The following is a 13,574-nucleotide window of genomic DNA, read 5'->3' as shown; positions in this document are numbered from 1 at the left end:
TTTCAATAGTGGATATGGATATGGGTTTTTAAACAGTGGATCGGGGATGGGTTTTTAAAAGGTGGGTTTGGATCGAATATTTTCCTTCGGTTCGATTCGGGTTCGGTCCGGTTTATGCCATAATTGTCATCCCTAAATGTAGTCTATCAGTTGTACTTGTAGCAATGCTCGTGTCTGGTACTGATTGAATTGCTTACATATATATAAGCAAACGCAAATTCTCATTTAAAACAAAAGTATATGTCTAAGTTTAAGAAGAATCCCCTATTTGTTAAAAGAATAGGTGGATCTCCAAATTTTCCCGTCTAAAATTTTAGCTTTTAGAATTAGGCTTATTATTATAGTCTATTCTATAGGGTATATATCTTGAACTATAAATGGTAGGGGAGAGTACGGATCGGGTATCCGATCCAAAATGCTAGTTCGGATCGGATATCCATATTAAAAATCCTGAAATTAGATATTCAATATCCAAACCAAATGTTTCGGGTATTGATAGTATCAAATAAGTCGTGTCTAGTATGATAATTTTAGGTTGTTTATTCAAATGTTGGAGCCAAGTTATGCGTTAATCTCGGACATACCGACTTACTCTATTTCTTTGTAGTTTGGGTCACAAAGGACTTAGTCTTGAATTGATCACCTTTTGAGGCAAAGGAAGCAACCGTATCAAAGAATCAAGGTGAAGATTTCATGTTGTTTCAACCAAGATAAGAAGTCCGTCTCAAGCAAGCAATGACGAGTGAAGTTTGGAAAGTAAAGAAGCAAGCAAAACTTGGAAGTTGATAGGGGAGTCCCGAGCTGGGGCGCAGCTTGCGCCACATTCCTGCGCAGCTTGCGCCGCTACCAAAGTTTCCTGCGCCAGGTTATTTTAAAGACGGGCTTAGTTAAGCAAATCAGGTTTTGGGCTTGTTTTTGGAGGATTTAACCTAGAAAGGAGTGCACCCCTATATATACTCCTCATTTTGAAGACCTAGTTATGATCTAATTATTGAATAATCTCTAGAAACTTGTAGTAGGAAGAACACTTTATTTTGGGTAAAAGTTGTAATCTTTTAGCTTTGGATGTTAATCTTTCTTCATTTCTTGGGTTTTTCTAAGAAGATGGAAGGCTAATCTTCCCTTTGCTTGATGTAATTTGATCAAAGTATCCAACTTTGGTATTGTAAGACTCTTAAACCTCTCTTAATTTATCTAATGCTCTTTTCTTGTGCTTAAATTCTTATGTTGAGTAATTGTATGTTTGGTTTGATCATCCTTGCATGTTGTTTACTTGACTAGTGCAAATCCTAAGGAAATGGTTTAATTTAGTTGGGATTGTTGAAGCAAGTTTGTTGTTTGTTGATTTGGTTTAAAGGATTCATACAACAAATAGGAAAGTTCATGTCTTTTGCTCATTTGTATGGTTTAATCTTATGAGGAATTGATCCTAGCTTCATCTTTTGGTAAATTCTTAATGCTCATGCTTAGTCTCTTTTCATGGTTTAATGATTTGTTGCTTAAGCTTGAAGGGTATATGTAGATGGTTTAATTTACATGTATCAACATCTTGAGGTGATAGTATTGGGTAGATAATTGTAAGAGAGTAAAAAGAGTCAAACTTTACCATTGTCGGGTTACTAAGAGAGAATTACATCAAGTTTTTCCCTTTATATTGAATCTTGCATACTAGTTGTTTATGGAATTGTCTCAATAGGAAGATCTCCAATCTTTACTCATATGTCCATGTTTGTTTCCCAAAACCAATCCTTTTTCATCTATGTTTCCTACTAGTTGACCTTTGTTAATACCCATTGTTTGTGATTAGTGCCTTTTGTTAAGTTTAAATTGTCATTAAGATCTTAATTAGTAGTAGAGACCCACTTAGTAGTCAATAGTTTACAATTCAAGTTTTTAGTCTTAAATCCCTTCTCTTGGGTTCGACCCTTACTTCCCTTTACTACTATCCTTAATAGCATAGTGTAGAGTTGAGTTTGGTTTATAAATTGTTAATTTGATAGGTTAATTCTAGTATTTTAACGACCTAGTTTTCACCGAGTCAAATTTTGGCGCCGTTGCCGGGGAAGGGCAACATAGCTAAAAGCTTGATTGTTAATTACATGTTAGTTATTTCTCTTCTCTTTGTTCTTGAAAGTAAGTGGAAGTTCTAACTTGTGTGTGTAGTGCAAAGGTTTATGTTTAGTCCCTTTCAAAACGGTGAATCAACCCCCGTGGAAGAGGACTCTTTTGGAGCATATTCGTGGTTATTTACCAATCCTTGGTACCAAAGAGCACAAAGTGAACATCGAGTAGAAGAAACACCTTCGGAAGAGCCTATTGAAGTAAATCCGATTGAAGTAGAGTATCCCTCCATGGCGAATGACACGAGAACCATCCGAGAGATAAGAGCAAGGAATTATGATGAACAACCCTTGTGCATTACCTACCCCCCTTTAGGAGCCAATGCAAATTTCGAACTCAAAGGCTTCTTTATTCATAACTTGCTTAAGTTCCATGGCCATGCGGGGAATGACCCAAACCGTCACCTTTCGGAATTTCACATGATGTGTGAAGATGCCATTCCGAATGGGGTGACAGAGGATCAATTCAAACTACGGGCCTTCTCATTTTCTTTTTTGGATTCGGCCAAAGATTGGCTCTTTTATCTTGCTCCGGGATCTATAAGAACTTGGAAGGAAATGAAGGCGGCTTTCCTTGAGAAGTATTACCCCGATTCACGCCACAACCGTGCAAAGAAGACCATTACCACAATAGAGCAAGACAATGGGGAGACCATGTATGAGTATTGGGAGAGGTTCAAGAAGTTGGTGGCCCAATGCCCATACCATGGGTTGAGTGATGATGATCTCCTTGTGAACTTTTATGAAGGGTTAGGCCAAGATGATCAAAGAATGGTCAATTCCGCTACCGGAGGAGGTTTGGAGAATTTCTCCATAGTGGATGCCAAGGAAATCATAGAGAGACTTGCCTCAACTACAAGGAATTATGGAAGAAGCCAAATGGGAACAAGGAATACATCTTCAATGGGAACCTCTTCCTCATCTACTCAAAATCTTGAGCAAAGTGTGAACGACTTAACTCACCTAGTGAAGAATATGTTGGTGAACAATCCAAACAAAGATGGGGGGTAAAGGGAATCAAGTGGAGTGCAACTATTGCCAAGGTCTTCATTTGGAGGAAGCTTGCCCCATTATGATTGAAGAAGGAATTGGTGTGGAAAATGTGAGTGCAATGGGTTATGGGAATTACAATGCTAGGAATCCTTCCGGGGGAGGATATTATAACTATGATCCTAGCGGCAACACTTACAATGTTAGGAGTAGAGACAACCCTCGACTTGGTTGGGGTGGTGACACCTCAAAGAGCTTTGTGAATGGCCAATTCAACCACTTGAGGGACCAAAATTCCCGACAAGGTCAAGGTTCAAATTCTCAAGGAAATAGGAATGGGAATTTCAACAATCAAGGTAGGAACCAAAACCAAGGTCAATCATCCCAATTTGGAAATCAAGGTAACAACACCAATTCTCAAAAGGAACCAAGTGTTCAAGACTTGCTTAAAAACATTTTGCAAGAGCAAGTCAAAACAAACAAGAGGTTTGACAAGATTGATGCCGACAAGAGTGTTAGTGATGCCAAGGTTGCCAACCTTGAAGTTCAACTTGGCCAAATTGCCCAAGAACTTGCCAAGCAAAATCAAAGGAACTCAACTTCTATTCCCTCCACTACATTTACTCCTAGAAAAAATGCTAGTGCTATGACATTGAAGAAGGGGAGAACTTTAGAATCCCCTCCCAAGAAGAAGAGAAGGGGCAAGTCACATGAAAGGGTTATTGACATTGAAGAGCAAATTGAAGAAGAGCTTGTGGTTGAACAAGAGAAAGGGTCATCTTCAAAAGCTAGTGAGGAAAAAGAAAAGAGTCCTTTGAGCATTGACAAAGGAAAGGAAGGAAGCACCAACACAAAGGATCAACTTGAAGAGATTGAAAAGGAATATGAACCGGAGGTACCATTCCCAAGTGCCCTCACAAACCCCAAGAAGTTTGATAAAGACTCCGATCTTTATGAAACTTTTAGGAAATGTGAGGTCAACATCCCTCTTTTTACTATCATCAAAACCGTTCCTAGGTATGTAAAGTTTCTCAAGGAACTTTGCACCCCTAAACGGAAGCCAAGGAAAGGAGTTGAAAGAGTCACGGTTAGTAGGCATGTCTCGGCAATTTTCAAACAAAATCTTCCCAAAAAGTGCGATGACTCGGGCATGCTAACTATACCGTGCTTAATTGGAGGCAAAGCTTTTGCTAGAGCTATGCTAGACTCGGGGTCTTCTATTAATGTCATGCCTTATTCCATTTATGAGACCTTAGAATTGCCTCCCTTGTCTAAGACCAATGTTGTGATCCAATTGGCGGATCGCTCTACAATTCACCCCAAAGGTCTTGTAGAAGATGTGTTGGTAGAGGTTGATAAATTGATATTTCCGGCCGATTTTTATGTTTTGGACATGGAACCGGACTCTAAGGCTACACCCCTCTTGCTAGGGAGGCCTTTTATGAGAACCTCCAAAAGCAAACTTGACATGTATGATGGAACTTTGACCATGGAATTTGAAGGGAAAGTTTTGAAGTATAATGTGTATGAGACGATGAAAAAGGCCGATGATTTGAGTTTTTGCTACTTTCTTGATAAAATTGAACCTTTGGCAAACCGAATTTATCAATTGAATCATAGGGACCCACTTGAAGTGGCCCTCACTAACAATGTCGAGAAATAAGGGTTGCGGTTTTTGTTGTCTCATGATGTGCAGGAGAGTATAGAGGAATTGGAGAAGGAAGAACCCTTGGAAGAATTGAAGGAAGAGGAAGAAATGAGGGAAATTGAGAAGGAAATCCCGAGCCAGGGCGCAGCCTGCGCACCACAGCGCAGCCAGCGCAGCTCACCAGCGCAGCCTGCGCAGTCCCCAGCTCCACCGAAGCTTGTTTTTCTTCTTCCTCTTATGATTATCAAGATAAATTTCTCCCTATAGAGGCCTCCCTTGAAAGACCACTCCCATCCATTATAAAGCCACCCACCCCCAATTTAAAACCACTTTCCGACCACTTGAAGTACATTTTTCTTGGGGAAAACAACACTCTACCCCTCATAATCTCCAACCAACTTGAGAGTGACCAAGAAAAGAAATTGGTGGGTGTATTGCACAAATAAAAAGAAGCTTTTGGGTGGAGCATTGCGGATCTCAAAGGGATAAGCCCAAGCATTTGCATGCACAAGATCCGGTTGGAGGGAGAGGCAAAACCGGTGAGGCAACCACAAATAAGATTGAACCCACCGATGATGGAGGTCATGAAGGAAGAAATCATCAAATTGCTTCAAATGGGAATCATCTACCCCATTAGCGATTTTCAATGGGTAAGTCTCACTCAATGTGTACCTAAAAAGGGTGGTGTGACGGTAGTCGAGGGCAAAGAAGGAGCTCTAATCCCCACCCGGATTCAAACCGGGTGGCGAGTTTGCATCGATTATCGCCGCCTAAATGCCGTGACATTCAAAGACCATTTCCCTTTACCCTTTCTAGACCAAATGCTAGAGAGGTTAGGGGGGAAGGAATTCTATTGTTTCTTGGACGGCTATTCCGGATACTTTCAAATTCCCATACGTCCGGAGGATCAATCCAAGACAACATTCACATGCCCTTTCGAAACATATGCATACCGAAGGATGCCCTTCGGTTTATGTAATGCTCCGGATACATTTCAACGTTGCATGTTGAGTCTTTTCTCGGATCTAGTGGAGAGAGTCTTAGAGGTCTTCATGGACGACTTCACCGTCCATGGAGACAATTTTGAAGCTTGCTTGGACCACCTAACTATGGTCTTATCACGATGCACGGAGTCACACCTTGTGTTGAATTCCGAAAAATGTCACTTTATGGTTAAAAGCGGCATCGTGTTAGGTCACATAGTCTCAAAGAGAGGGATTGAGGTGTATGTGGCTAAGGTTGAAGTAATAAAAACCTTGCCACATCCCACTAATACTCGGGAGATAAGGTCGTTCCTAGGACACGCGGGCTTCTACCGTCGATTTATTAAGGACTTTTCCAAGATTGCTTACCCCTTGTGCAAGCTTTTGCACAAGGATGTGGAGTTTGTTTTTGATGATGCTTGTAGGTTGGCATTCGATTCTTTGAAGGAAAAGCTTGTGACGGCCCCGATAATCCAAGCTCCAAAGTGGGACCTCCCGTTTGAAATCATGACCGATGCTAGTGATTATGCCCTTGGCGCGGTTCTAGGCCAAAGGGAAGGGAAGGTTGCTCATGTGATACAATATGCTTCCTCACTTTTGAATGACGCTCAACGGAACTACACAACCACGGAAAAGGAATTCTTGGCAGTGGTGTATGCCATTGAAAAGTTCCGGGCTTATCTCTTGGGTGCCAAGGTCGTCATTTATACCGACCACAAGTCTATAAGACAACTTGTAGACAAGAAAGACACCAAAGCAAGGCTAATGAGATGGGTTCTTTTGTTGAGCGAATTTGACATCGAGATCAAGGACAAGCAAGGGAGTGCTAATGTGGTAGCCGACCATTTGAGTAGACTTCACATCAATGAGGATCTAGTGAAGACCATGGGAGTAGTGGACGGTAGCTTACCACATGAATCTCTATATTCCATGGAGGCCGTTGAGCCTTGGTATGCTAACCTTGTCAACTACATGGTAACAAAGAAATTTCCCACCTCACTCTCATCAAGTCAAAGAAACAAGATAAAGGCCGATTCTAGATTCTACATATGGGATGACCCGGCCCATATCTATGGAAAATGTGCCAAGATCAAGTCATTCGGCGTTGTGTACCGGATGTAGAAATCCCGTCTATCCTCAAACATTGCCACGAGTACGCTTGTGGGGGTCACTTTGGGCCTCATAGAACGGCACGAAAGATTCTAGAGTGCGAGTTCTATTGGCCCAAATTGTTCAAAGATGCTCACGTTTTCGTCAACACTTGTGACAAATGCCAACGGGTTGGCAACATCTCACGACGAAATGAAATGCCTCAACAACCGATGCTTTATTTGGAGGTTTTTGATGTGTGGGGGATAGATTTCATGGGTCCATTCCCCAAGTCGGATGGGTATCTCTATATCCTATTGGCGGTGAACTATGTTTCAAAATGGGTCGAGGCTATACCAACTAGGAATGATGATGCAAGGACGGTCTCGAACTTTGTCCACAACAATATCTTCTCAAGGTTTGGCTATCCTAGGGCGTTAATAAGCGATCGAGGGACTCATTTTTGTAATCGGATTTTGGAAGGGTTGTTAAAGAAGTACGGGGTCGTGCACAAAGTCTCCACCGCCTACCACCCACAAACCAATGGGCAAGCGGAAGTATCCAATCGGGAGATCAAGAATATCTTACAAAAATTAGTGAACCCCGATAGGAAAGATTGGAGTCAAAGGCTAAATGACGCTCTTTGGGCGTACCGCACCGCTTACAAGACACCAATTGGTATGTCCCCGTACCGACTCATTTATGGAAAGGCATGTCATCTTCCTTTGGAAGTGGAGCATAGAGCCTATTGGGCCATCAAATCCTTCAACCAAAGCATAGATGATGCGGGCCTTCATCGGAAGCTTCAACTTCAAGAAATTGAAGAAATCCGTCTTGACTCTTATGATAATGCCGCCATATACATAGAGAAAGCTAGAATATGGCATGATCGAATGATAAGTCGGCGAGTTTTTAAGGAAGGCACCAAGGTTCTTGTTTTTCAAAACCGGTTAAAGTTGTTCTCCGGGAAGCTAAGATCAAGATGGGTTGGACCGTTCATTGTGAGCAAAGTCCACCCTCATGGAGCGGTCGAAGTTGAGAACCCAAGCACGGAAAAGACAATTAAGGTGAATGGACAACGACTTAAAGAGTATCATGAAGGCATGGAAGCACAAATCGTTGAACAAGTCAATTTGGAAGACCCCATTTACCAAGCATGATCATGAGAAGCACTAAGTCGAGCCATCGACGTTAAACATATGGCAACCTTTGTAAATATTCTCTCTTTGTAGCATAGAATTTACCACTTTCTTGTCAATTTATTTACTTTTAACATGTTTTAGAAGCATACATTATGGACTCTTTTGATAGTTTGTTGAAGTGTTTGAAGGAAGTCGGATGAAGTTCCTTGGGAAGCGTGCCCCAAGTCGTGATGGGAGGTGAAATGACTCGGGACATCATCTACACGAGTCAAATGAAGGAAAAGCACCAAAGGACGGCCAAAAATCCCAACAAGAAAGAAGTTGAAAGAAGGCATTTTACACGACAACCCGCCAGGAAGCGCAACCTGTGCACGAATTGCGCAGCCTGCGCAGTTAGCAGCCACGGGATTGCAAAAAGGCCTATTTGCAAAGAAAAATTTACTTAACCTTCATTTTTTTCGACACACTTCACCCCCAACTTCCAAACACCCATCTCAAACTCCATTAAACTTCATCAAATCCCCCATCAAAACCTTCAACAAACCCCTTTCTTTCATCAACTTCATCTCTCAACCCAACACAACAACTCAAATTCCCACTTTACTCTTTCAAAAATCTGATTTTCCCCAAATTTCATCCCAAACCCTAACTTTCCAAGCTTTGGACTCAAGTTCATTTCAAGAGATTTCTGGACCATTGGAGCATTCTTGGAGGGGTTTTTAGCATTATACTTCGATCACCTAGCATTTTAAGTGGATTCGGGGAGGTATAACAACTTTTCCAATCTTTCTCTTTACTTACTTTGCTTTAATCCAAAATTTGGTGGTTATACATTGAATTTTTGGATGTTATTGATTGATTGTGGTCTATAATTGCTGGGATAAACTTATTTTCTGAGAAAGGGGAAAGGCATTCAACAAACATCACTCAATTCTACCTTCTTGAGTTTTTGCCTAGAAGGTGTTTGTTGAATTGCCTCAAAGAGAGCAAAATTGTTTTGAGTGTTTTTGTTGGTCTATTTGTACTCTTGCTTGCTAGGTACCATGGTTTTTGGAAAGAGGAAAACTTAACAAGGGGAGGGAAGTAACCCCAAAGTGTTTAACGGGAACGAGGGACTCAATGCCGAACAAAAGAAAATTTTTTCCAAACTTGAAAAAGAAAACCCCGTCCCCATCACAAAATTCCTCCACCGTGACACCCTTCAAGAAATAGGAATAGAGGAACTCACCTTTCAACTTTTGAGTCGGGTAGGGTTAGAGCAATACATGGACCTTCATGATGACACCTACCGATCTTTCACATATGAATTCTTGTCCACCATCTCAAAAACGGGGGAGGGGGCAAATGAGCGAGTGAATTTCCGTCTTCATAAAGTGTGGCAATCTATTTCTTTTGATGAGGTGAGAGAGATATTACGAATCACAAAATTGCCTTCCCCGGTTAACCCACCCAAAGGCAAGCTAAATGAGGTGTGGTGTCATCTCACGAGGAGGCGAGCACAAGATCATAATGACAAACTTTCCGCCATCACCAATCCCGCGATCCGCCTTTTGACAAGATGTTTGCCTTGTTGGTTATTCTCCATGGGAGAGCCAACAAATGTTGGCGATGTGGTGAGGGAGTGCATTTGGGCCATGCTCCCGGAAGGGAATGGTGTGCCGGATTGGGCAAGACTTTTTGTTGATTCTTGTTTGAAGCATAAGAAGAGGAGGGGAGGTAACATCAATAGTGGGGGTTTAATCACCCTTTTTGTGGAGAAGTTTGTGGGCTCGACGTCGGATGACCAACTCCCCGTTTGGGGAAATCATTTTTACAACACCCAAGGACTTGAGGAAACACACATGATCAAAGTCCTTGATAACGTGAATTTTCGATGCAATTGGTTGGGAGTGGGGAAAGCTCCTTACATGATTCTACCAAAGAATGGCCAGATTCCTCATGGTACCCATGCCATTCACTTTTATTGCCCGACCGACACGCCGGAGCAAAGAGGGGTACAAAGGAGAAGGGTAGAAACACCCTCGGTTGTCCATCTTGTTAGTGAAGAAGAGAGGGAGATAGGGAACATAGAGAGTGACCCACCTATCCATGACACACCAATATTTGAGGCGGGGGGAAGCTCTAATCCATCAATCACCCCATGGCAACAACAAATGTTTGATTACTTCACGGAGACCCGAGGGACTTTGGAGGCAATTAGTGGGAGAGTTGATAGCTCTCATGCTTGGCAACAACAACAAACGCCAAGACTTAAGAGTTTAGATCAATGGAGGGTAGCTAGCATGGAGCACCAAAGATTGAGTGCGGAGGCCGAAAGGGCCCAAATGAAGATGCTTCAAGAGATGGTTAAAAGGCAAGATGAGGCCTATGCTTGGCAACAACAACAAGCCAAGTACATGGAAGAACAACAAGCCATGTGGAGGGCCCAAAATGCATGGAGAGAGCAAGCAACTCAACAATTCGGGGTGCAAAATGAGAGGCACCACCAATATGTTGAAGACTCCTTTGAAGATGCTCAAGCTCAAGAGGATTCTTTTGGGCTCATCCGTGGCCTTTTCGGCATGACCATCCACCAAAATGACTCCCACTACGAACCAACCCTCACCGAGCCACAAGTTGAGGAGGCCTATGAGAGGGCCAAGAGAGTAAATCAAGCAAGAGAAAGGAGAAGGAGGAATCAAGGGACATATGAGCAAGGGGAAGGCTCGGGTCCCTCCAACTACCAACCATGAGAGAATGAGAGTACTCCTCCACATTGAGGGCAATGTGGAATCTAAGTGTGGGGGAGTAAGATGATTGAATTTGTAATATATGTACATTTCTTTACGTTTCCATTGAATGTGTGCTTGAAAAAAAAATGAAAATCCCGGTTAGGTGAAAACCCACAAGGGTGGGCGCCTAGGCAAGATTGGGAAAGGTGGCCGAGGACGGAATAAAAACCCGAAAGGGCATTCCGGGCAAAATGAAGAATCGAGTTGAGAGCCACCGATGAGAGGAAAGGAAAAGCTAAGGTGAAAACCCGAAAGGGCACCTTAGGCAAAATGAGGGATTTTCACCAAAAAAATTGAAAAATTGAAAAAAATGCACCACCAAAAAGATGGAGGGATAAGAAGGGAGCGATAAGGAGGATTTAGAAAGGAGGCTAGATTTAGGATTTAATTTCTTTTTGAGTCAAAGAAAATTGTTTGAAATTGGTGGTTTTCGTGTTGGCTACTAAGTTGTTGATCTTTATTGGTGTTTGGCCAACTTAGTAGCATGACTTGCATTGCTTGGAGTGATAAGGGGGTGATATAAGGGGAGCATGAATGATTTGGAGGATTGTGTAGGTCACCTTGCTTTTGCCTTGGGATAAGGCAAGGGTGACCATTGCTATTTTGGAGAGACAAGAAGGGGGGTGAAGTTGATGAGTCGGAGTTGGAGGTGTGTTGTGTCTTGTTTAGAGGGATGACATAAGGAGGGCGTGTGAGAGAAGAGAGAGTGTGTCAACTTTGAGTCTTTGTTTTTCTTTTCATAGGTGGTTGTCAATGAGGGAGACATAAGAAAGTCGTGGTGAGGGAAGAGCGGTCATTTACCCTCGTACTCACCTTTGGGCTTGTGCAATTGCTTGTTTCGGGTTTTGCTCGGGACGAGCAAAAGTCTAAGTGTGGGGGTATTTGATAGTATCAAATAAGTCGTGTCTAGTATGATAATTTTAGGTTGTTTATTCAAATGTTGGAGCCAAGTTATGCGTTAATCTCAGACATACCGACTTACTCTATTTCTTTATAGTTTGGGTCACAAAGGACTTAGTCTTGAATTGATCACCTTTTGAGGCAAAGAAAGCAACCGTATCAAAGAGTCAAGGTGAAGATTTCATGTTGTTTCAACCAAGATAAGAAGTCCGTCTCAAGCAAGCAATGACGAGTGAAGTTTGGAAAGTAAAGAAGGAAGCAAAACTTGGAAGTTGATAGGGGAGTCCCGAGCTGGGGTGGAGCCTGCGCCACATTCCTGCGCAGCCTGCGCCGCTACCAGAGTTTCCTGCGCCAGGTTATTTTAAAGACGGGCTTAGTTAAGCAAATCAGGTTTGGGCTTGTTTTTGGAGGATTTAACCTAGAAAGGAGTGCACCCCTATATATACTCCTCATTTTGAAGACCTAGTCATGATCTAATTATTGAATAATCTCTAGAAACTTGTAGTAGGAAGAACACTTTATTTTGGGTAAAAGTTGTAATCTTTTAGCTTTGGATGTTAATCTTTCTTCATTTCTTGGGTTTTTCTAAGAAGATGGAAGGCTAATCTTCCCTTTGCTTGATGTAATTTGATCAAAGTATCCAACTTTGGTATTGTAAGACTCTTAAACCTCTCTTAATTTATCTAATGCTCTTTTCTTGTGCTTAAATTCTTATGTTGAGTAATTGTATGTTTGGTTTGATCATCCTTGCATGTTGTTTACTTGACTAGTGCAAATCCTAAGAAAATGGTTTAATTTAGTTGGGATTGTTGAAGCAAGTTTGTTGTTTGTTGATTTGGTTTAAAGGATTCATACAACAAATAGGAAAGTTCATATCTTTTGCTCATTTGTATGGTTTAATCTTATGAGGAATTGATCCTAGCTTCATCTTTTGGTAAATTCTTAATACTCATGCTTAGTCTCTTTTCATGGTTTAATGATTTGTTGCTTAAGCTTGAAGGGTATATGTGTTGGAATATGTGTCCTCCGACAATAATGCGATCACAACTGTTGATCATAATGATCACATGTTTAAGTCTCATTTTATAGAATACAATTGGGAAGTAATATTTTACTTTCAACTGGTCCACACATAGCGGTAATAATTGGCCGACTAGAGTTTGACATTACTGTCGTGAGACGGTGGTGACCAGTTGATCCCCTTAGGTCATACCTAAAGGGCAACACTCTTAATTGATCATTTAATTGATCGTATGACGATACGGGTCAATTAAATTATTTAAAATTGACGGACGATTTTGGAAGTAATATTTACGTGTCTCATTGTAATTTGATTAAATAAGATACGGTCTAAGTAATCGAATTGTTTTATTACTTGGATGAAATTATTGTTTAAGGAAACAATTGCATTTGAATGAATAAATTAATCATGAATACAAGATATTGTGATTTATAATTGGTAAAATTATTTTGGTACAAGTAATTATGAATTACTAAGTTGATTTTGTATATGACGTATTTTTATTAATACGTTGATTTTTAATATGTTAAAAATACATAACAATTTTATGTGACATATGACATGTGACAAATTGACAAAAATAAAATGGAGTCCATTTTATCTATTTTGGCCGAAATAATGGGGTTGTATTAGCAATATATTATGCTAATTGAGTTAGTGGAAAACATGATCATGGTTGCCTAATTCTAGCCTTGCAAGCCTACTTGTTCTTGTGAAGGCAACCTCATGCATGCATTGGCTCCCTCTTTTTCCCCCTCTTCCACCCGGTTTTGAGAAGAAAACCACCTTGGTTTTTCTTCTTATTTTTACCAAATATACACTATGATATTCACTAGTGTGTATCATTATTCATTTCACCTAAAATATTGAGTTTTAGAGAGATAAAAACTTCTTCCCTCTTCTCCTTCTC

Source organism: Silene latifolia, chromosome X (genome assembly GCF_048544455.1).
Source record: "Silene latifolia isolate original U9 population chromosome X, ASM4854445v1, whole genome shotgun sequence".
Lineage (NCBI taxonomy): Eukaryota > Viridiplantae > Streptophyta > Magnoliopsida > Caryophyllales > Caryophyllaceae > Silene > Silene latifolia.
The sequence above is the reverse complement of the archived record's forward strand: the minus strand, read 5'-3'. Positions refer to the sequence as shown.